Source organism: Mytilus galloprovincialis, chromosome 4 (genome assembly GCF_965363235.1).
Source record: "Mytilus galloprovincialis chromosome 4, xbMytGall1.hap1.1, whole genome shotgun sequence".
In the NCBI taxonomy this organism is placed as follows: domain Eukaryota; kingdom Metazoa; phylum Mollusca; class Bivalvia; order Mytilida; family Mytilidae; genus Mytilus; species Mytilus galloprovincialis.
Genome location: NC_134841.1, coordinates 92686454 through 92711959, shown reverse-complemented (window position 1 = coordinate 92711959; position 25506 = coordinate 92686454). Strand labels below are relative to the sequence as shown.

Sequence of the window (25506 nt, the reverse complement as noted above, 5' to 3'; positions counted from 1 at the left end):
AAATCTGGTAACCTCCCCTTAATGACTATCTTTTGGTTCGCTCAATGAAATTAACAAACATACCATTATTATAAATGTAAATGTAATGACCAAGATGCGATCTGTTTTTGATTAATTAAAGGTAGCCAGGTAAATGTTCAATAACAAGTGTGAATCTAATTATATTTCCTGCAATGTTATAGATAGTGTTAAGTAATTAATTATATATATGATTATTTCTACATCCATTATAGCAAGGTGACAAAATATATTCATCTTTTGTCAAGTAAAATTTCGTTTGATGAACGAAACAATGTGTATTATATTGACTTCGTGAATTCAAGTGATAATTGAGATACCTGTGTAGAACATATGTGTGAATAATGGTTATATGTTATTATATTTTTACACCTACGATTGATTATTAAGACATTAAATAATTATTTTACTCACGTTAAGTCACATATGGTCATCACAATATTTGATATATATATATATATATTTAATTAATGTTAAAGTATGCTAGATCTTACATTTACAACTTATTACTATTTTTTTTCATCTTGTGCGTCATCCCGTATCTGGAAAAAAAAAGTCTGGCTTAAGGTAGATAATATCTTTGATATAGGTTTGTATATGCTTAATAGCACCCTGTATAACCCCGATACAGATGGAGGCACGTAGTAATTCTACGTACAGTTATTTATTATTGGCTTAAAGTATTATTATGCAAAGGTGTATGCAACATTGTTTACCTCATAAAACGTATGAAATTGCACCATGTCTGTGCGTTTTGCATCTAGCAGTTTTATCAAACGTTCTATGCAATATCTAAAACTTACAACAACTGTATAATTGAATAAATAAACTATCATGCACATTGACATATTCATATATACTCAAATAAGTTCTACAGAGGCATTCGAAATTGTTGTCATCCCAAATGTTGTCCTGATTATCGCTTCGAACACGTCAACGTCCGGATTCATTTGTATCGGGGTTATACGGGGTGAATAGAGATCGGTCATTCAAAGACGCATCAACCGTATCGTTTACGTTGACGTATTCGCATCTGTAGATTTATCAAAATACAGTATGTGATCTCGAGCTTTAATTCTATGTACTTTCAATAATGCAAATGAGCAACTGATTTTAAAATTTCTAATGCAAAACATAACAAAACAATGAGGAAATATCGAGTTTTTGTGGAACATGTAATCCGACTTTTAAAGATATTTCGGATAGTTGGAACAGTTTACAGGCATGATAGGAGAGAATACGGTTAAAATCGTTTATTTGTGTTCTAACTTGTGCTCACGTAGAACCAAATTGTTATTTGACAAATAGAGTGATACTCACTACTGATTTATTAAATGTACATGTATTTATATGACATCTGAAGACAACTCTAATTTCTATTACCTCTTATGATAACATCGCAAATGAACAATATTCAAAGTTCCTTACATGTTTATAAGTAGAACATTTGATTTCTTGTGTGTGTTTATTCATGTAAGACCTTGAAATTTTTTTTTACTAGATTATTAAAGGATTGTGTACGATATTTGTGTACCTGCCCATTGGCGGATCCAAGGTTGGTCCGGGGGTTGGAACCCCCCTTTTTTTGGCCGATCAATACATTTAAGCTTATAGTTGGAACCCCTCCCTTTCTTTGTCCTGGGTTGGGATCCCCCTTTTTAATATGGCTGGATCCGCCACTGCCTGCCCTACATTGGCTTCTTTTGAAGGGCATGTAAAAGTAGTTGATAGACCCCCTTATTATTATTCACTATTGTAAATTGTGAAAGTGAATGTTTGATTGTTTCGAACGTAAATTGTTTTTGAGCTCGGGATCACATAATATTTTTTGATAAATCTGAAGATGCGGATACGTCAACGTATACGATACGGTTGATACGTTTTTAAATGACCGACCTCTATTAGTAGCAATAATATTGGATGTAGGCTACTATACATAACGTTAGGCCCTAATCGTAACACCGACACTCTATTACTTTTGTTTATTAAGTTGTATTTTTTTCGTGAACATCCAAGAACTTCCAAGCATTGAAGATCCAAAATTCCAAAAGTTGCGCCAAATACGGCTAAGGTAATCTTTGCCTGGGATAAGAAAATCCTTAGTTTTTCCAAAAATTCAAAGTTTTGTAAACAGGAAATTTATAAAAAAAAAACACAAAGATCACATTAATGATATTCATATAAACACCGAAGTGTTGACTACTGGGCTGGTAATACCCTCGGAGACGAAACGTCCACCAGCAGTGGCATCGACCCAGTGGTGTAAATAGGTATTGAATCGTATTTACAAAATTGTAGATACATAAACTTGTCATTCGGATTTTGATATACTTCCTAGTGGCTTCTGTCTTTCTTTTTTGTATAACAACACGATGGATTTTAATGCGTTTATACAACAAACGTAACATTCCGTGTTTGTCCGTGTCGTGTACTATTCAATTTATTTTTGGCATGTTCATATCTTGGTTTTGTACTTCAACAGAACTGTACCGACTTCCACAATTAAAAAAAATCGTTTCCGTTCTGCCTGGTTCGATACATTGATCCGGAATTAAAGTCTTACTTTACGACAGTCTGTGTAAATAGTCGTGCACAGAAGATAACATATCTCAATAAACAACATATGTCTACAAGATGATGTTATAAAACATTCCATGTCAACGGATTTTACCTGAATGTCGGACCGTCACGAAAGAATGGAAGATCTAGTGGTCTTTGAAGTAGTAATATGGATTTCACGTTTCCTTTAAGTTTAATATCAATTGCCATCTTTTCTTTTATTGATGAATGCATGACACTTAAAAAATATTTGAACGAAACTATTCAGTGAAATACAGATTGAAAATAACTCAGGTCTAGTAATATGCAACAGTGAACCGTGTCACATTTAACGATTTCTATAAGTCAACATTACGAGCTGAATTCCTAATTGAAAATATGCTGATCAAATATAATATTCTGAGAAATCTTGGAAACCGTTTTGTGAAGTATTTATTTCATTTACTATAATATAATATATCCATTTTGTACGTTAACTATCGTTTTTGGAAGAATTTGTATGTAAAGTAAGAATTCAATTCAATTTACTAGGCTTGCATAAATAAACTGTGATCCTCATTAACTTGAAATCAAACAAACCTCGTTATGGTCTATGTTTTTGTTGGTGAATGTCCTCTTGTAATGGAACTGTTAGTACATTTTATAAAAATGTGTAATCGCCATGATAATTTTTCGCTTGTTGTGGTTAATCTACGCGTACAAGGGCATATATAGGCTTACATGTATGCTTAATGAAACAGGTCGTCGATCTGAGATGACTGCGAACTTAGTTCATTTCCTTATAATGTTTAATTGATTTTTTTTGCTTGTTTTTTTTTTTTTTTTTTTTAATTAGTTAAGGACGATGACGGGTATGGTGTATTAAATCATCACATAATACCTAAAACACAATTGTCAAACCCCTATGTTTCGTCGGTGGACCTTTATTAACTCTATAGATGTGGGTGAATATAATCCATTTTCACATTACCATAATCTCAAGTCATCGAACTAACCACTGAATAATGATTGGTGGATTGTTTTTATTTGCATCACGTTGTATGGTTAAAGTGTACCAGAAAACACTTCCTCGTCTTGTACTATTGAAGTTATAACGGTGGTTTGTTCAATAATAGGTATACTGTGTAATGTTGTTTGGACTGTATTTGTGTTTTACATAGTTATTTTTTTTAATCGATGTGATTGATGTTCAACCAGTTTTACGAAAGCACAAATCTTCCCTTTTATCATTTAGTTTTATGGGTGATTTTTTTTAATTTAAGCATCTTTAACATTTTCAAGATCCCGGTAGACATTTACTCTTTCACTTATTCTGTGTCAAATCAAGCGATAATGTTTACTGAATGGTAGTTCATTTTTAAGATTTATAAATTTACTATTTTCCGAGTTAGCTCAAAATTTATTTTCATTAAAATTAAACTGAGACTTGTCAAAATATGGTTAATCTTCATAATGTTTGTTTTGCTTGCTTTCAGTTTTAGTATCCATCTTCAACAAGGGATTGACCATTTATAACTTGTAATTCCGTTTGTATGTTTATATAAAACCTTTGTTCCATGCATGGTTTGGAATAGTCCAAATAATTATGACACATTGAAAGGCTATTATATATTTTTTTTTCTTTGACGCCTTACATTGACAGGAAGGCGTCAAAGCAAACATTTAAAATAGCCTACAATACGTCATTATTATTTGGACTAAGTTTGGCATAAGTTTTGACTATACAGTAGTTTCTCAAAGTTCAAATCTAATAAATTGATTAATTAAACAGATCAAAGCAACAAACAAAAACTAAGACAACTGAGTAAACTCCAAAACAGGCAAGATCGTTGCATCGGCATGGTGACCGTCTCTTGCCATGTATGCATTACCTGCCATGCGAATTCACAATCAAATCATAAGTCAGACACTTGAGTTGGACACAATCGGTAAATTTACATGAATATAAGGCAGCTATTCTAGAATCCTAAGATCTAAGAATAGTGGGTTTCGAAACAGACATATTTATCGTCCCATTAAATCTTCTAATTTCAACAAATTTGTTGTAGACAAAAAAATGATTTTGATGATATCACCTTGTTTTATTTATTTTTGTAATCTCTGCAGTTCTCCATAAGGGCAGATTGTTAAAGACCCAAAGCAAAAAACTTATCTCCGTTTCCCATATCTGAATACAAAAGCTCTGTCTTATGAGACGGCGTATTCGATCTTTCATTTGATCATGAGGAATAGTATTCTTAAACGTAGAAAAATTAGAAGCTTTGACATTACTAAAAATATACAAGATTGTGAAAGAAAATTCTTGAGTAAAATTTCAAAAATCTTCAACAGATTTTCGTCGAAGGCTTAATATACCTCGTAACAATAACTCTTAATGCCATTCCTTCCTGTAGACAGAATTGATGTTAAGAATGTTAGAAAGATGTTTAGTCGAACATGGCGAAGACCTGTCTATATATCCTTCTATGATATGATTTTTGAGAAAATTTGGTTTACGAAGGAAAATCGAGTGGTACAGAAATTCTCTTGTAACATTCTGTTTTGCTTTGTGTTTGGTTAGCTTTAGTTTAAAATTCTAATTATTTGTCTGTATTGTCCTTGTTTGTCCGTGAAAATGTCAATCGATATTGGATCACACACTAGTTCTAAAAACAAATACTCTGAAGTAGAAATTATCACTTTGTCATTTGTCTATAACGTAATAAATTTGTTTGATTTTTTTCGAATTCAAATGTCAAAAGTCACTCGACAGTCAGTTTGTACTAGCTCATACAGACTCTGAAGTAGAAGGAGGGGAAAACTTACTACACAATTTTCATAGTGACCAGAAAAAAAATCTTAGAACAACATAAATAATTTTCTCAGAAAAATGAATAATGTCCCTGCATAAAATACTAGTAAATCCTTTTCTTTGTTTCAATAACATTTTTATAGTGAAACAAACATGCTTGAGAAGATAATAAAAATACATACAAATAAATTCCTGAAATAAGCTTTATTGCTTATTATTCTTCATCTCCTAAATTCTTTTCTTAAACAAATTATCAAATATCCCTGCCGACTAGATATTAGGATTACAACAATTACAAGAAGGTCTCATTCAAACTTAGATATTTTTCCCTTTTTGAAACTTTTGCCGATGAACAGCTTCCTAAGACAAACGCGATGGCTTAGTTTTCTTTTTTCGATTTCTCGTTTTAGAAAATACGTACCTGCGCATGCTCGAGTCGATTTCACAACAAAAAATAACGAGTAAGATTGATCGTAAATCATGAATAATCCAGTATACTTACGATAAATTTTAGTCCTAAAAGAGGGACGAAAGATACCAAAGGGACAGTCAAACTTATAAATCCAAAACAACTGACAACGCCATGGCTAAAAACGAAAAAGACAATCAAACAACAGCACACACGACACAACATAGAAAACCAAAGAATAAACAACACGAACCCCACAAAAAAACTAGGGGTGATCTCAGGTGCTCAGGAAGGGTAAGCAGATCCTGCTCCACATGTGGCACCCGTCGTGTTGCTTTTGTGATAACAAATCCGGTAAATAGTCTAATTCGGTAGGTCACATTCATGAAAGGGAAGGGGATTGTAGTTACGACGTAAGGAACATGTCCGATATCATTTGTGAAACGGTTATTCCATAACGGTCAACCAACTCGTGATGGCGTCCGTAAAATTTACGAAGGGATGATTTCAACTTCACCATTTGGAACTCTTGGTTTAATAGCTTCCTTGTGAGCAGCAACCCTCTATCAAGAAAATCATGATAGGAAATGCAAGCACGGGAATATCGTATCAATTGGGAGATATATACCCCGTATGCAGGTGCTGCTGGAATGTTGCTACTTAGAAATGAAAAGTTCACGATTGGAAAGCTGAAAGCATCGCTTTTGTCGTAAAGTTTTGTTTTCAACCGACCCTCAGTGTCAATTTCTAGATGTAAGTCAAGATATGAGGCCGACTTAACTGTATCTGTAGTATCCTTTATCTCTAGCTCGATTGGATAGATGTGCTCCACATAGTCACCAACTTTTGAATTATTTAGTGAAAGAACATCATCTATATAGCGAAAAGTGGAGTGAAAGGATATTGCTAACTTCTTATCTTTCTTCCTAAGAAGTTCCTGCATGAAGTCAGCCTCATAATAATAAAGAAACAAGTGGCAAGTAGAGGGGCACAGTTTGTTCCCATTGGAATGCTAATCGTCTTTGTAAAACCGACTCCGTATCTCATTGCGTAATCATTTGATAAACTGTTTTATTCAAATAATAATTATCATCATATTGTAGAGCCTAATCTCTTTGAACTTGCTTACTTTTTTATTCACAAACATTTTTTTTCAATTTTTATTCTAGTGCTATCACAACTTTTTTTCATTTATTTGGTTTATTTTTGGTAATGTCCCATTCTCTCATTGTATATTTTGACTGCATGTGGATTCACATGAGTGTTGATGTATGCAAAGAAGGAGCCACTTCCCTTCCGATACATCAAGTCTCGTCCACTTCCCTTCCGATACATCAAGTCTCGTCCCATTTGTATTGTATGTACAGAGAAGGAGCCACTTCCCTTCCGATACATCAAGTCTCGTCCACTTCCCTTCCGATACATCAAGTCTCGTCCCATTTGTATTGTATGTACAGAGAAGGAGCCACTTCCCTTCTGATACATCAAGTCTCGTACCGTTTGTATTGTATGTGATTGAATGGTCGGTTACATTGATTTGTGTATTAAAATTTAATTAGCGAGTTTTGAGCATCGGTATACTGCTTTTCTCTCTTACTTGCTAACTAACATATGACTACACAAATAAATCGGATTTTTTTCTCATACTTAGACAATCTTTGTACCAATTTCTCTACTTGGACCATATAAACTTAGACTATAACTGCATTATTGTAACAATTTCTCTTTTTGTGGTCAATGACAGCGCTTTTATTCCTGACGTATTGTGAAATGTAACCAGGAATTGATTTACTTTCGTTATCTATTATACGATTGATTGATATCTATTTATTGAAAACAACTTCCTTTATATACATTGTAACTAATTAAAGATACTCTCAATAAATATAATTATTGGTCCACTATTAGTTGTTCAGAATAGTCGTATTCTATTTATTAAACGGATTGATTAAATTGGAAGCTTAACTTATTGATACATCCACTCTTTATTCTTTGTGATTTTTAAAGGTGAGATTTTTTAGTTTTTGTTAAATAAAATCAAAGTTAATCTTCCCTGCTGTCTTAAATTATTTTATTCCGCTTCTTAATTAGCAAATAATTATTTTTATTGCCAACAAACAATATGATATTGTGATCATAAAGATTATTGAACATCAATTTTTCATACTTAAACAATAAACCCCTTTCATAATAAGTTAACATTTTTGTTTAGCTTATGACATCATCAATATTATCCATTATATAAAGTATCCGATTTTGTAAACAGCCCTGAAAAAGATATTGAAAGCTTTTGTTTCAACTTATATTTTATCCAATAAATTGTATAATTTTACATAAAACTAATAATGAATGATAAACAAAGAAACAAATCCTTATTAATTATTTGTCAGCAAATGATTAAAAGGTGTTATTTGTAACAGTAAAATTACAATTCACCGCAATTATTAATACGGCTGCCTATTAGCCTCGTCCTGACAGTATTTTAGAGAAATTAGTTACCATTAAGTATTGACAATATAAACGGTTCTCTCAGGCGGAGTTTGATTGGCAGTTTGGTGTGATCGATTTCATGAAATTATGCTTCTTTTATAATCTGCTGAAAGCAGAGAAGTTAATGGTTTTGAAACAGGGAGAGAGAGACGCAAACTTGGAAATTTCTTATAGTTTTCCCTATGTAAGTAATTTTAATTTTTATTATTTAATTTTGATATTTTTGTTGAGTAAATTTTTTTCAACAAATATTTTTTCCAATTTATTTAGCTATATTCCAGACTTAATTTTTCTCGTTTATTATAACTAATATTTTGTAAGAAATAGTTTAATGTGTATGTAATCTCTTAAATACATAACATCTTATTAATGAATGAATTGTGGAAACGAAGCGTGTTTTTCTAATGGATAATAGATATGATGGTATCATCACGTTTCTGATGCAGAAATTAGTAAAGTACAAATCAACAAAAATAACTTTAAACAACAGAATATATTTAGCTGGAAAAAACTTTAATAAGGCCAGTATGAAGTAATAAATTGCTTCATTATATAAGTTAATGATTATTTTGAGATCAAATTCTTAAGACGTTTTTGCTTTAAACCTGCGTAAACTGACCGTAATTTATAAGTTTTAAAATAATAACAATTATATATATGGACGAGATTCAAGAAATAATTTGTTAAAAAATTCTTGTGGTGAAATGATTAAAAATTTACCAGAACGTTAACGTTAGAAAACAATATTATCGTTACGCGAAAATGGCTAAAAAATCATTTTACCTTGGTCTTTTCTGACGTCCTGGAAAATTATACAAAGACAGTTACAAGTCTAATGGTAAGCATTTTATAAACTACACTAGTTAGTGATCATTCTGCAGTAATTTCGTTAATTTCTGAGACAGGGCCGTTTTTAACCCTTCGTGGTCATAATCCTTAGTTGGTTACATCTTAGGCACTTCATAAACTAAATGATTTTTTGTCAGTAGCACATTTCAATTAATTCTTTGAATTATCTTCAAGCTCCCTATTTCTGATTTCAATTGCAGTATTGACCTAGTTTTTAAAAAATTCAAAGAATGAAACAAATTTTTGATGACCTTGTGATTTTTAGATATCTACGAAAAGATTTCGTCTTTTATAAATAATGTATAACATAATGTCACATAAGCTATATGATATAAGGGAATGATAATATAAAAAAAATGAAAAATGTTACATAAGCTGCATGATAGAAGCGTTTAACAACTTATCAAAGAAAACAAAAGGATAAATGTGAAATAAAAAGCTGTTTTTTGTTGATTAAAGATACAAAAAATTAAAGCAAATCAAAACCAAATCATCTATGGAGTTGAGTCGAATTCAATACATTGAATAAAATATATCCAATCGAGTTTTTCAGCTACCACAATAAAATTACAAATGCAACTCGTATTTACTTGTTATCCTTAAATTACCAATATTCAGCTCGAGTGATGATTTTTAATTATGGTAATCCAAATATTGACTCTTCTAATAGATCAGGTCTGTTGAAAAAAATAAATGAATCCATGAAATATAAATACTGTAAACTTTAATTTCAGCTAATCTCATTTTTCAAGTGTTTGAAATTGATAAATTATGCAATTGAAAATAGGTAAGTCAGAATATAAAATTCACGGACGGTGATTCTTTTTACACTTTTGTTCACTAGAAATCCTACATAGTTTACCTGTTATTGACAAATTTTGCATCGAAAGACATCTCAAACACAACAAACTTATTGGTATCAGAAAAAAGTAAAATCACAAAAATACTGAACTCAGAGGAAAATCAATTCGGAAAGTCCATAATCACATGGCAAAATCAAATAACAAAACGCATCAAAAACGAATGGACAAGAACTGTCATATTCCTGACTTGGTACAGGCATTTTCAAATGTAGAAAATGGTGGATTGAACCTGGTTTTATAGCTAGCTAAACCTCTCACTTGTATGACAGTCGCATCAAATTCCATTATATAGTCACCGATGCGTGAACAAAACAAACAGACATAATAGGTAAAAATGTCAAAAATAGGGGTACAGCAGTCAACATTGTGTTATCATCTTAATCACTATAAAAACAACAAATGTAACGAAGAAGCACAAAAAGGCATACATCAAATTAACATCCTCATTTTGATTATATTATACGATTATATTTGTCTATGTAAAATGCACCCATCAAGGAAGGAGGGTATGGGTACTGGTGTAAAATTGCGCGTTTGAAATTCGCACAGGTAGACATGAAATAATTTTGTCGTTCAAAGTATGTCGGGATGCATAAATACAGTCACGCAAAATAGATATAACAAACACTGACTTAGCAGTTAAAGTAATAATAATAAATAAAAAAATATAGTGTGGTTCAAAGTATGACGTGATACATAAGTACAGAGTCACGTAAAATGTATATCACAAAAAAAGTTGGTTAACAGTAAAAGTAATATCAGAGATATAATATAGAGCTTGCTTGAGTTCGAATTTTTGGTGTTGGTTAGAATGTCCTCCTAACACGTTATTTAGCTGTGTGTTTTTTGCCTTTGTTTGAAGATGAACGGGTCTATTCCTAAAAGACACACGTCAATCCTTAAATCAACAATTAACAAGTCGAAAAGAATGAATTCACACTTAATCACTAAAGAAATGTTTACGTTTTGTGTTGGGAATGCGTAAGGTTGTATGATTTGATTTACCCTCTAACAATGAGTTCTTTGCAATGCTTTATAAAGGATTATACGTAATGCTGTTATTTCACTGTTAGAACACCTAATTGAAGTGAGAACTTCCTTGAAATGTTGTTTTATACCAAATAAGGAGGAAATTTGACATCTTTCACGTATTTGAAAAAGATTTTTTTTTAGCAGTTCAGTTATATTGAATAAACGGAGATGCTATAAGAACAATTGCAAACCATGTCAATGTCTGGCTATTTGAGGTATACCTCAACATTTTTTAACATCACCCTGACCTTTCGCTTACAAATTATTGTTAAATATTGATCTGATGTGCAACAATAAATGATTGCACCCGCATTCCAAAACAAAACTTTATCAATTTGAAAAATTATATCTGAATTTTTAAATCTTACATTTAGTTGTATTCAGAAAAAGATTTTAATATTTCTAAAACAATTCAATAACAATGATATATTTATAAATTAAACCTATCTGAAGAGTTTTATTTTCTTTCAAAGACCATTATAAAAACATATATGAACCCCCATAAATCAACAAGTATATCATTTTTTAAAGCTGTGAAATAAGATGAAATATGGGTATGTCTAATGAAGACAGCATTTTAAATCATCGAATCAAAGTAAATACCTTTAATTCTGTCTAGTATCAGGGGGGGGGGGAGTAGTAACAACTTAATAACAAACAGTTTCATGTTAAATAACGCTTATTCATACCATACATTATAGACCTCTTACCTTTCAGAGAGGCACATATTCTGTATGACGTTATTATATCTTAAAAAAAAAGTGTAAAACAAATTTAGTTATCATATTTTTCATTCAAGTTCAAAACTAATATCTAATATTGTCACACAAAGGGCAACAAGTGCAAACTTTGAATGGCGTTTTGTTTTATTTCGTCCCAGTCTTGATCTTTTTACAGTTTACAATTACAGTTTAGCTCTTTAATTAACACCCAATCAATAACTATATCAATAAACACATTAACTGATAACACCAGCTATTCTGTATTTTTGAAAACACTTTCTATTGATGAGCGATGACATTTTTCAATACTTAGTACAATTGACAATGTCCATTTAAAAATGTCCATTTGAAACAACTAAACGTTTTGTTTGATATTGTTTTTTGTAATTTATAAAAGTTTCATTTCTGGATTTGATGGGTTTTTTATTTTATTTTTTTTTCATTTATTCATATTGTAATGGTAGAAAATCATTCAACAGTAAAAATATATATATATAATTGACCTTGGTTTAAAGATATTAAATTCAATGTATTCAGTTTTGGAATCAAAATCGTCAGGTTGACAATAGTATTTCGTCCTTGAAGTGTTTATCTATAAAATTCTAAAGATTTCAGGAAAAAAACATATTTTCTCGATTCGATAATTACAATGTATTTTTAAAAGAAAGATAGTAGAAAGATAGTGCTTTGAATATGTATTTAAAAAAACTTGATTATTGAAACTTTATATGGTGTCTGTTATCAACATATTCGATTATTTTTATTACGATACTGTCTTTTTGGCATCTTTTTCAATTATGATTTCAGAATACCATTGAAAATAATACTCTAAATAGAGTTATTTGCTTTTATTTTACCTCAATCAATTTTTGAATGTAACAAACTTTTTAAATGAACTCGAAATAAAAAGAAAGAATTACTACCCGACAATCTTTGTACAACTGAAAAATTAATAATTTTCAATAAATCTACATGTAATACAAGTTTGTAATATATGTATCAAATCGAAGCTTGTAATGTTCGTATCAATATTGAACAATGTATAATTAATGTGCATGAATTATTAAATATTAACGTACATGTATGAAGTTCTTTACATACAAATGTTTTGAAGTGGAAAATCTGATGTACATTTTGTGTTGTGGTGCAGTAATTGAATTATATATTTAAATGTCATACTGTAAAATATACATTTCACACAGCTGTCTTGAAATAGTTATTTATAAAATATGTAAATGATAATGCATGATTCATGGGGACTTTTTTTTATCTTTTTTAAGTACAGTATTCAATGGGAAATTTTACTTTCCATTCCGAAAGAACTAGGGACAACAGAGCCATTTTCGAAAAGTTGTTTTTTCATTAGATTTCTGAGAATCATAGTACCACAGCCTAAAATTCTACCTTATAAGGTTCTTACGATATTTTGGATATTTTCCGATTTTGTCGACAAATTGTTAAAACAAAATTTTGAGATATTATGCTAATTTTAAGTATGATTCATCAGAGACATATTATATGTCTCTGGTTTCATTAACAAGAAGGACATCGGTAAACCAAACCAACATTCTATTGAAGGTAAAACTATGCTTTGTCTTTCGGGTTCAAAGTAACTCATTTGTTTCCAAGAACCTGTGAAATGTCCACTATTGTATAAACAAGCCTCCAACAAGAATAACTTTATAGCTTAATAGAAATATCTAATAGTGTGATACTCAATTTTAAATGTGCATGCTATACATCCTCTAATAATCAAGTTTCAAAGGATTGGACAGCTTTAACGTTTTGACCCTGAAAGTTTAACAAATACTGGGAAGTTGGCACTACATTTTTACAAAACAAATCGCGTTCCTTGTCTCTAAAGGTCTTTTTGCAATTGAGGATAATTCTTTGTTTTGATATAGATGTTTTACAGAAACAGCAATTCTAAATCTTAAGATGTTTGTGTAAGTAGCCTGGGGCCTGGTTTTCGAAAGTATCTTATGACTAAGACATGTCTTATGATGGTCTTAGGACATGTCATAGTCGGAAGATATGTTTTCGAAAGTGTCCCAAGTTACGATTTGTCAAAACTTTTGTCGTAAACTTAAGACCCCTCGCGACATGTCTTATGATACTTTCGAAAACCAGGCCCCTGAAGATGATAAGTGAAACTTTCGATTTGCGTTTGTCGTTGTTTTTCACCATGTTCAGTAAACAGTAAAATTGAAATTATCTTTTAAATTGTAAATGTAGAGATAGAGTGGTTCAAACATCAAATACCCATGTTATCACATGTCACATCTATGAGCCGTGTATAGCAGAACGTCTACATTTGTTTACATTAAGTCTCTCTGTACCAAAAGAGATAAAGAAGAAAAATAAATTGATAGCAAACCAGGGAGATGTGTGATTACAAATATATAAGTTGCGGGCGTTAACCTGATCGGTTATATCTAATTTACATCACGTTAATGCAATATTATAGATTTTAATAGATTAATAGCATCATGATGTAAATGACAAAAAATATCTATCATAAATGTAGAACAAGATTATGTATTTCCCTAAACGGTCTTAAATAAGGAACAATGATGTCTTTTTAATGAGAATAATAGCCATATCTTACTCACAAACACCTGTATAAGCACACACACACACACACACACACAATCACACACTTTTTTGGTGGTTTTTTTTTCACTTTACTGATGAACTACAGAATAGCGTTTATAGATGACTCGCAATCAGTTTCTGAAACGACAAATAAATTGAAATTTGTTACAAATGGTTGCATGTGCAGTGAGACTTGCATTTCATTTAGTGCATCAATTACTGAATGTGTTTTTTTTTAAATCGTTTTTGAGGCAAAAGATCAACTGGCTATCAATCAGTTCAAACAGATATTTACAATCTTAAGATATATTCAGTTTTCAACATTACCAACATGACACATTTAAACGATTTGCTATCCCTCTCTCCATTAATATGTCGATTCTATATTGATAAATTACTAAAACACTAGTTTTTTCATACAATAATAACGTAAAACAAGAAGAAGTATGTGTTTTAATGGAATGGTATCTTAGCTTTACATTGAAAAGATCGTTAGAGCAATCGGATAGATAAAGCGAATGCTTTCTTAATAAATTCTTGCTATCAGACCAACTCTAATGAAGCGAGGAGCCGATCGCGCGTCACTGATATAATCAAAAATACGATCAAAAACTGTTTATCTGCCCGACCTGTTATAATTCTGTTGGAAAAACAAACAAAGATGTTTTCCAGGCACAACTGGCAAGTTCTAATATAAAATAAATAATCAAAATGCTAATATTCATTTACAATAGACTATACGCGATTATATCTTGGGAATTGCAAGGAAAACATTGAGCGGTTAACAGCTGATAACATTTGTTGCATTATATGTTTTTTATATCATTTCAAATACTAAAGATATAATCATTAAAGTAAATAAAATTTATTCTTTGTACATTTTGTATATGACTGGTGGATTTTCAAAAATTCAGAAAATCAATCTTACGTCTTTGCAATTTTTTTGTAAAATACATATACGTGTCCACTAGTTATTGTGCTTTTAAAGTTTTTGTCAGTTAATGTAGTATAAATTCTAATTATAAATGTGCTCTGCCACCCGGAAAAGAAAATTGAGCTAATAAGTAAATAGGACAGGTCAGAAAACGAGTCAGTAATCTAAGATGTTGATCTCTTAAGATCTCATTTATAGTTATTCTTAAATATTGGTTCCAAAATTTAGTGGCCATTACTGTCTTCATTTTTTTATGCAATAGTCTGTTGGTTGATTGCTGACCGTGCATAGATAAATATGTTCAGCAAATAAAGGACATTAAAAATAACAAAACATCCGCTGGAACGTTATAAAACCTGAGAGAAATAGTGTATAATTTTACCATTAGTTTGTTAAGTTCTATAGCGAAATGTTTTTTTTTTGGTTTTCCGATATGGTTATTGGACACTCGATTATTGGTGTATACCTGGCTTTTTATTTCATTTATATGAAAACGAGTTGCATTATCCATCAGGTCTTTTGGTGTTTTGTTGGAGGTTTTTGGGGGGTTTTTTTATCTTGACTTTTATCTTCTAAATACATTTATAATATTTGAATATTGGTAATCTGATGTTGTCTAAATCTAAAACTCCACAAGGAGCATGCCAGTCCTTAATAAGTGCATGCCACGTCCCCTATCAGAATGGACAACAAATTTGTTGTGAACACGAAGTAAAAGTTAAAAACGAACAATTTGCAAGAAATTTGTCATTACAATTCTCACAGGTCACCCCATCACGAAGAGTGTACGCTAAAAATAAATCCTCGTAGAAGGATGTACTTTAAAGGTTGTACTTCAAATGGCATGGATTCGGTAGAACCAGTGGAATTTGTGTTTCAGCCAGACACATCATAAATCGGTCATAGCAAGAAACATTCTTATCTTTGCTTTCTAATATTGAATTTAAATTTTTTATTTTTCATATCTGAGATGAGAATGAATTCTACAAAACTGTAAATTTGTGTTATCAGTGTTAGATAAATAGTCAATTAAGTCAAATGGTATTGGCGTGTTGTATCTGTAATGGTTTATGTAGTTCTTAACATAATTACTGTATATCACAATATATATTCCAAAACATAATTAGAGGTTATAAAAAAGAAAATCATAATCATCTTGAGGCACTTAAATCTAGCGTCACGCTTCTGTATTGTTTTGTCATGTGTGTTGCATTGAAATATTACCATCATTTATGTACATGTACTAAGTAATAAACATAATAGTTCGTTCTGTTCACAACTTTGGGATATAAAGTAAAGGAAACTTTGAAATTGACTGTTATCTTGCTCTCAACTGTCTTGGGTATTTATAGCATGACGTAAAGGTGGTACTCACTAAAAGTACTCATTTAAAGTACTCACTAAAAGTACTCACTAAAAGACCTTGAAGAAAATAATGATATTAATCTCTTTACTCAATGATGAAATTAATATGATGTAATGCTACTGGCATGGATGTTTACTTTTAGAATATAGGTGTTAGTTATTGTACTTGTAATACATTTCTAGGAGGGGGCGAAAGTATCAGAGTCGATTGTGTAGCGTAGTTGTAAGACAACAGGTACTGGTTGCCTCATTCTTAATGCACATGAGTGGGAGCTTCTTCCACAATGCTCTTCAATTTTGTACTTGTTTGGCTTTTTAAATATTTTGATATGAGCGTCACTCATGAGTCTTACATATGTATGTAGACGAAACGCGAGTCTGACGTACTAAATTATAGTCCTGGTACCTTTGATAACTATTGTACCAATGAAGCGAACCGTCATAATATGTCTTCTTGAAAAAGAATCAACAATTTGCCTTGCGTTGTTTCTGAAGAACATGGGACGATTATGTAACAGTGTCATTTATATTTATATCATAATGTCAATGGCTCCACAGAAACTACATTGTCACGATTTCCTATAAACACTTTTTTTTTTTTTTTTTGCAGTTGTCTTTACCTGAATCTGGTAATTTGACTGGGATAAATAATGTATGAAAATGAGTAGATGGGTTTGTGCCATTTCGTTTATTTTTCATTGTCGGTTTTGTGTCTTATTGGAATATCTATTTTAATTTATTTTTTCTGTCCGTACTTTTATAACTCGGAAAAAGAATTTTGCGACGTTCTATACTTTTCTCTATGCGTTTGTATATTGTGAGTTTTTTTTTTTTGTTTTTTTTTTTTTTGTTAGACAAATCATTATGCAACCCTGAACCAATCTTTGAGAATACTAAAAACACCCACTATTGTTTAAACATAAAAGTTTTACTTTCTTATTCCCCTAACATGTCAGATTAATTGACTTGAATTGCCATTTTATTTCGAAAAGCGTGACATTAACCTTGTAAAAGTCAAAGATTACTGGAGTTTTGTAGTAGAGACGAAATTTAAAGAGCAGCTCTTAAATTTGTCAAACTGTACGCTCTACGTTATCTAGTCTAAAAATAAACAGAAATAAAACAAAAAGACTGATTTTTAATAAAACTTAAATAATCGTTTCGGACAGATAGATTTAGATCTAAGGTTAAAAATGTTAGTCAAATGAAAGAAATTATTCAATAAAAATAATTTCCGATTTTAGATTTTAGATTTTAACCCAACAAACGTAGCTGGTAGTACGCATGTCACGCATTGTACTTTCTTTAGGACTTAAAGTATAACAGTGCAGAAAAGTTAAACTTGAGTACAACTATTGTCATGAAATAGAATAATTAAAAAGATTTAATGAAGATCTTGGGTTTTTTCCTTTGTTGTGTGTATAAATAGTTCAATCTGATTAAAGAAAGAACATTATTTCCCTAAAGATTAAAGTTTAACCACGTGACATCACGGAAACGTCAATCTGTGTAAGAAACAAATGGTACATTGCATGACGTCATTACAATACAACTGTCTGCTTAAAAATGTTCAATATGGTACCAGGGTTATAAGTAATTATAGAATAAATTGCTGTGCTGACACACACACTCAAATATCAGTATATATTGTTTGTATAAAAATAGGATGGTATGTTAGTTTCATTTGGCAGTTTCGAGTCTAACGTTTTCTCTATCTCTACGTCGTATTTATGACGTTAACTTTTACATGTACTAGTCTTTTTGATGCAGACATCATAGTAATCGTTGCACCACTATTTCTCTTTCCTCAAACGTTTTTTTTTTTCTTTTCTATGTACATCAAGTTCTTGTTCGCGATTGAAGCAGAATATTTGTCACAAAAACTTAAATCCACATTGGTGGAAATATTTTTTTTATATAAAATGAAATAATGCATCTTTTGCAATATAATTTCACATGGTGACAATTTAGATTCAAGCTAAATATGTTCTTTAACTTTTAAGCAGATGAACAGACATGTTATATATATATTACCAGTAAAACATTGCACACTATCTTTGGATGTTGCAGACTTGTTTAACCATTTTATACGAAAATCGTCTTTTTCCAATGTTTGTGGTAGACTTCCTTGAATACCATACATTTGTAAATATACTTATTAATGCTGCAAATTTAAATGCTATTATTTTAATCTGGTCATGGCGTTCCAGCATGGAATACATATACAAATGTATGCTTTTACCAGGAAATACAGTAATAAGTGTTTATTAATTACAAACGGCAGCAATGTTAATATTGTAAATAGTTTCTGATTAGTAACCTATTAGTCTACCACATGCTATTTAACAGATATGAAGAGTTTTACCATCTGTCTAAAGAATGGAATAGTTTGTGTTGATCAGAAACAAATTTATTATATTATTCTTCGATAAAGTGTTTGAGGTTTTCATATTGCACATTAGAAATACAGAATTGTGACAATGTACGTGTTGGCAAATGCAAATGGATCAGCATTATTCTATTATAGCAAAGATCCCTATACTGTAAATAGTTATCAAAGGTACCAGGATTATAATTTAGTACGCCAGACGCGCGTTTCGTCTACATAAGACTCATCAGTGACGCTCATATCAAAATATTTGTAACATAGGTAAATTAACTGTATTCTTATTTTTCTATGAGCTATCAAAACTAAGTCAATTGAATTAGTTGTTTTGACGTTTTTGACAAGTTATAGATTCGTGTGCTGGCAGAAAAATACCATAACTAATTCTAAAGTAGAAATAAGAAGATGTAGTATGAGTGCCAATCAGACAACTTTCTCGTCCAAGTCACAATTTGTAAAAGTAAAAAAGAGACTTTTTGAATATATTTGAATAAACATGTTTTTCAATTTGAAATTGGAAATCTATGTGAAAATGAAAATCTTTTCTATTCTGAAATGATGACCTATGTCTTTGTTCTTTAGCTGTTTGCCTTTTTTTTTTTGCAAAGCCTTGCATGTTCTGATATTAATTTTTTTCATCATTATTAATTAATTTACAATCATTGTAGTAACCGTTTTACATAGATATACATTATTATAGCTTCAATCTGATGTAAGGGTTTTGCTCATTGTTTTAGACCGTACGGCGACATATAATTGCTAACTTCTAGGTCAGTTGGTCTTTAAGGAGAGTTGTCTTATGGGATTCATGAAAGCATCAACTTTTGTTAATAGCATTTATTCATAATTCAATGTTTTTCGCGAATATTTTTTTTTTTTACATATTTGTAATGTAAACATGTTGGGAGATTAAAACTATGTGTTTGAAGGGATTAGTGACTAAATAGAGACCATTCAGTCTTTTAATTCGACCATTTTGTTGAATTTTAGTAGTTTTTGAAAATATCGGAGCGGTCACCGACTTGTCAGTTTTTATTGGCCTGTTTTCGTCGTAATTCCTTATACCGTCCCCATGTCTACTCATACTGACCTGTTAATTGTTATTTTACAAATGTGTATGAAGTAGTAACACATAACTTTGCTATTCGTTTTGCTTTACTAACTTTCAACAAAAAAATACCCTAAGACGTAGAAAAATGTTTCCTCATTTGAAATGTGAACCTCATATCACATGCTATGTTTTAATTTTCAATACAATGTGAATAAGGTTGAATTATTGAAAGAAGATTATTTAAGGTAAGTGGTGTGTGGTTTTTCAGTGTTAATTGTCACATGATGATGTTATTCTACCGTTGATTCAAGTCTGTTGTAGTTCGTTTAAGATGTATTCACAATAATTCTTCACTCGCTGCGATTTAGAGATCGACAAGGTAACTTATGCACACATGGAATCCTTTTGTCGACTTGTACACTTCTTTTCACTTTCTATTTGGTATGTTACGCACCAATTTAATAGAAAACATAGAATTGGTTAACATCGTGAAAATATGATTTCTAAGATTCTTTAAGTTATTGTACAGAATATGTTATTTGGTTATCATTTTCATCATTATTCGCAGCACCTAATATTTACCGTTGATTTTGATCTATAAATACTAATGGTGCTGGAATGTGAGGAATACCTAATGTTTATTCATTGATATTGATCTATAGATAATAATGGTGCTGTTATATTTGAAGATTACATATTTGCATTTCAAATTTCTCAAAATATCAAGTTTTAACAGTATAAATTATTAGATATTTCAATATGTTTCTATAGTGTTAAACAAAAACAGCAACTCTATATGTTGTATCGTTATATCGATGCATGAAATTGTAACGTTATTTACTTAGAAAGAATGAACCGGGCACAATCAGTGAAAACGTAAGGGTGACTATGTATGTTGCTATTTACTTCCTGAATTACGACATTGAAAATTAAAACAGCAGGCAAATAAGATGATATGCATGAAAAACATTTATTCTACCATTGACTATGAAACATCGGAATTTTAGGTGCATAGTAATTAATAAATTCAAGCTTATATGTTTGTGTGTCTTTTATTACAATGTGTAAGTACGTTCTTATGTAAGCTGATAACAGTAAAACGCCCAGTTCTAAACATTGATAATATATCGATATAAAACTTAGTGAAAATCATTGACTCGTAAACAAATATCCGGAACACCTAGTCGAACAAAAATTAATTGCCAACCTGTTTCGTGTTGAGCTTTTTAGCCTTGGCTTTCTTTCTTCTGAATTAATGTTATCTTCGAACGTTATTATTGCACCATGCAAACAATGGTCTTTCTCAATTAAAGGAAGGCAGAAAAGCGGTTCCAATCAATTTTTATGTTTAAGCCAACAATGCGTTGTGTGAAAAGACGTAAATCATACATCGCCTTTTGAAATTGATTTCATCCATGCTGATGAAGCTGATAAGAATTTTCTTAAATGTCAAAACTTGAACATAATAAGGGTTCTTCCTTCACACAATGTCTACGCCTTCTGTTTCAAACTAAGTTACCTGGATTGCACCGAGTTTTCATTCTTCCAGGAAATGTTTAATACTATGCAAGTGTGTCATAGTATACACTTATTGAGTTGTTGTGAGGAGGAATAGAAAGTTGGTTGTCTCTGAGATACCAGCTATAGCTTCATGTATATATCATGTATTAAAATCATGGATTCTCGTGCTAAACTTTCCATTCATATAACTGATGGTAAATATGTTATTATATTTCCTATTTTGCAAACTAGAAACATTTAGACGTTAAATTCCGCTTCTCTACGCTTGCATCCATTGCAAGTAGTAGAGATCGGTTTCGGGGAGGGACTGAATTATCCGGATTATGTTGAACACTGCATGTTGACCTCTATATGTTTTTTTTGGTTATTCTTGATGTGTTACTGTCTCGTTGACGAATACCCTACATTTCTTTTAATGTACATGCTACTCGAATAGTAGTTGTATTTTACCTTTAAAACCACAAAAACCATCGTTAAGCATTTAAATTACTGCTTTCAGTTTGAGGTTTTTTTTTAATTATATCATTGAAAGATGAATGTACTTTTTTCACGGATATATCTCTTATTGATTGTTTCGATAATTGCCGATTGCAAATGTGTTTTTTGGTTTAAAAGCATCAAAGTACTGTGTCAGGCAAGTTTTAAAAAAAATGTAGATTTTGATTTTGTGACACGAAACATAGGCGTCCTTTTTTTATTCTTAGAATCAATGCATCTGAATTGTGTAGTTTATAGTTTGTTTTTTTTTTTTAAATCCTTCAATTTGAAATATTATCTTACAACCGGACCGACGTGTGATAGATAGTACAGTCAGGGACAAGACTGTATAAAAATAGTATTGGTTATGTGTTTATCTGGTACACGAGACATGTTATAATTATAATTTATTGTTGGCTATCATAGTCCCGTCATTTTGCAGTTACTGAATTTAAAAGTTTCAGAAAACAACAAAAAGTTCATTGTTTTCGTATATCTTGATCGGCTTGTAATTTGAACATTTTTTATAGTTGTATTATGTCAGCAACTCCGCTTTACTGTTTAAACACATTAAAGACAGCTAAATTGTGAAAAAGATGACGTGGATTTCCGGTTGTCAATTTGAATGTCAAATAACATTCAATTATTATTGTATTTTAATATGTAAATATCTTGGAGGAGACGAGAAGTACAAAGCTAACGAATTATTGGCATCTGCCTACAGAAGATTTAGTTGCAGCTCAATGCTATCAACGGGTCTTTGTATACACATGAAAACGTAATTATTTTGCGATTCGTTTGTAAGCCTTCGCTCTAATAAATCAATTGGCCTGTCTAAATATTTGGCTTTGGATAAATAAGGGATACGTTTAATATGCATAAGGCAATTGGAGGTCATGTTTTTTCTCTCGCTTTCAGGGAAACATGTAATCAAATTGATTCGTTAAAGCGTCAACAGTTACCATTGATTCAGCACCACTTATTTATGTGTACTTCAAATGTTAAATTATAATACAAATAAAATACAAGGAGATGTCGAGTGTTCACAATTAACGACACCATCATTTAATGTATTAATTTAAACCAGTGTGAGTGCTATTTAATGGCCTAACGAGTAAGTTTTCAAGGTTTTGTTCGATAACGTATCGAAATTTTTCAACAGTAATAATTCTGTTAATGATTCCTTTTCATAGAGTATGAATTTGTATTTGTGTGGATCTATTATTTTGTTTATCGTATACCGTTATCACAGACTTGAGCATCAATTGTAAACTAGTTCTAATTGAACCTTCTTTTATAAATAAATATATTTTTTATATTCAATTGGTCGAGCTTAAATGGGTTTGAGCTATAAATAGATGTCATATTTATTCCTGTTATACATTATGCATGTGTCTCACAAGTGAGAACATTCTTCTCCCTTGACTCTGAATATATATATAGGCTTTTGTCATTTTGGGGATTTGATAATTATAACATATTTTTTATAGTCACTATGAAATTTATTCGAAACGAGTTTTGACTTGTGTGGTAAATTTATTAACATTTTGCGACAGCAAACTAAAGACACAAAAAATTAGAGACATCTAGAGGTACGCATTTCAAAATCGTTTATTCCATGTATAATCGTTGTTCGAGAAAGTTTGCCCTACCCTTTTTGAATGGATAAATAATCACATTATTTATGAAATGTTAACATGCAAAATACAATGATGATTTCTATAACTTGACTAAATTCAATAAGATGCCGCCAAGATGTACTATAAGAAATTCTGCTAGAAGTATCGAACGTGATTCTTTCGCATTGATTTTTCTAATAAAAATTCAATTCATGCAGCATATTGATACCAAACTTTTCAACTCAATGAAGTTTCGCTGTTGATGGGCCAACTGTAAAATGAAAATGTCTAAATACGAGCATCATTTAGGTCTCCATGGGAATGGTTATTTAATCAAACTCTCAAAAATTCACTATAAATTCTTTACATTTTGGAATGAAATTTTATATTGAAAAAGATGTCACATGAAGCATGATGACTAACGTTATTAGGTTTCTAGTTTTATAGCATGCAGAATTTAAATAATTGAAGGAATATTAATCAAAACGATCTCCATTTCCTTGGCTTCGTCGTAAACTTGAAAGAAACGGAGTAGTCTAACCAAGTTTATAACTACTAATAACGCTATTGGTCTACTCTTGAGTCTGGATATTTAAACCCTTCTGTCTTGCAGGGAACACCTTTAATGTATTTCTTGTAACAGAATCGTAATTTTATTGATAGTTGTTTACGACTGATCACCATAAGAGTAAATGTCACTATTCTAGTCAAAACAATTGAACATAAATGTCCAAAAAAGACGAATCGGCATTTTGAGATTAATTAAATCAATGTCGTTTAAAAGGATAATTGTCTGCCGAAATTGTTGATGTCTTTATAACATTATGTGACGTCATTACGAGGCAGAGGGATAGGGAAATTTGTGGTGTTTGGGGAAAAGTAAACAGTGCATGCATTCCTCGTTGTTCTGTATCGAATTATTTGAAATATCCCGATGCCGTTTAAAATATACCGGTGTCGTTTCAAACATCGGAATTCCAAGTAGGAACATGTAGTATAAAAAAAAGGAGATGTGGTATTGTTGACGCTTTTGCGCTTTTGCTTTCGCTTTTGTGTAGTTACTGGAGGGTATAATGAACTCCAAACTGAATTTGACCAAGTCCACTACGGTGTGGGCATGTATTGCATGCAATCCTCGTGCCATTCAGTCTTATCCAACACCAAATGTCACGACAAATCATGTGACAGCTTACAATCTCAATTATATATATCAGAATTACAAAATCGTTCTCTACGCCATATACTTTTTTGGTTGGTTTCTTCATGACTTTTTATGTAACCATGAAGATTTTTAAAGTACATTTAAACATTTGCTCGAATAAAGACTTTGTCAAATACTATCAGAGAAGAATAGGGAACCTTAAACTCTGAAGGATAGCGTCACCAAGATTAATAAGACACTTTTCTAAAGTCCAATTGAAAGCATTGATACTCTATTGTTACATTCCAAAAATTCGTGTCTGTTTGACGTATATCTGTGTTAAAGAGTTCTTTGTGGTATTATATATTGTTTATATAAGACATTGCGTACCTTAAGACATGATTCTGCTAGTAAATGCTGTTAGGTTTTCAGGTGTGACTAGATCAAATTACGAACCAGTATAGTTATAATTTGCCATGTCAATTTTCTTGTACAGTGATTCAATGAGCGAATCTTTATGTGTGAAAATAACATAATTTTCAGCCGTTTAGACGTGGAGCTGTTCTATTACCATAATTATTAAGAGTGATGCGCCTGAAAAGTATTTTTATTATGTCATGTTACATTCAAATTACAGCTAAATTGCCAGCGTGGTATTGATATATTGCCTCATATTTAAAACAC

The 25506-nt window shown here is 31.1% G+C and overlaps 1 protein-coding gene across 2 annotated transcripts in view; it reads left to right on the top strand.

Annotated features, from left to right (window-relative positions):
• Positions 1-25506, top strand: part of LOC143073407 (G-protein coupled receptor dmsr-1-like) — a 49358-nt gene that overhangs the window by 11639 nt on the left and 12213 nt on the right. Inside the window, exon 1 of one of the 2 annotated variants that reach the window (XM_076248930.1) lies at positions 8250-8451. The exons of the other annotated variant lie outside the window; for it this stretch is intronic. The gene's annotated coding sequence lies outside the window, so the exon portion shown is untranslated. Of the gene's footprint in view, positions 1-8249; positions 8452-25506 lie in introns of those variants that run through there. 2 annotated transcript variants of the gene reach the window in all.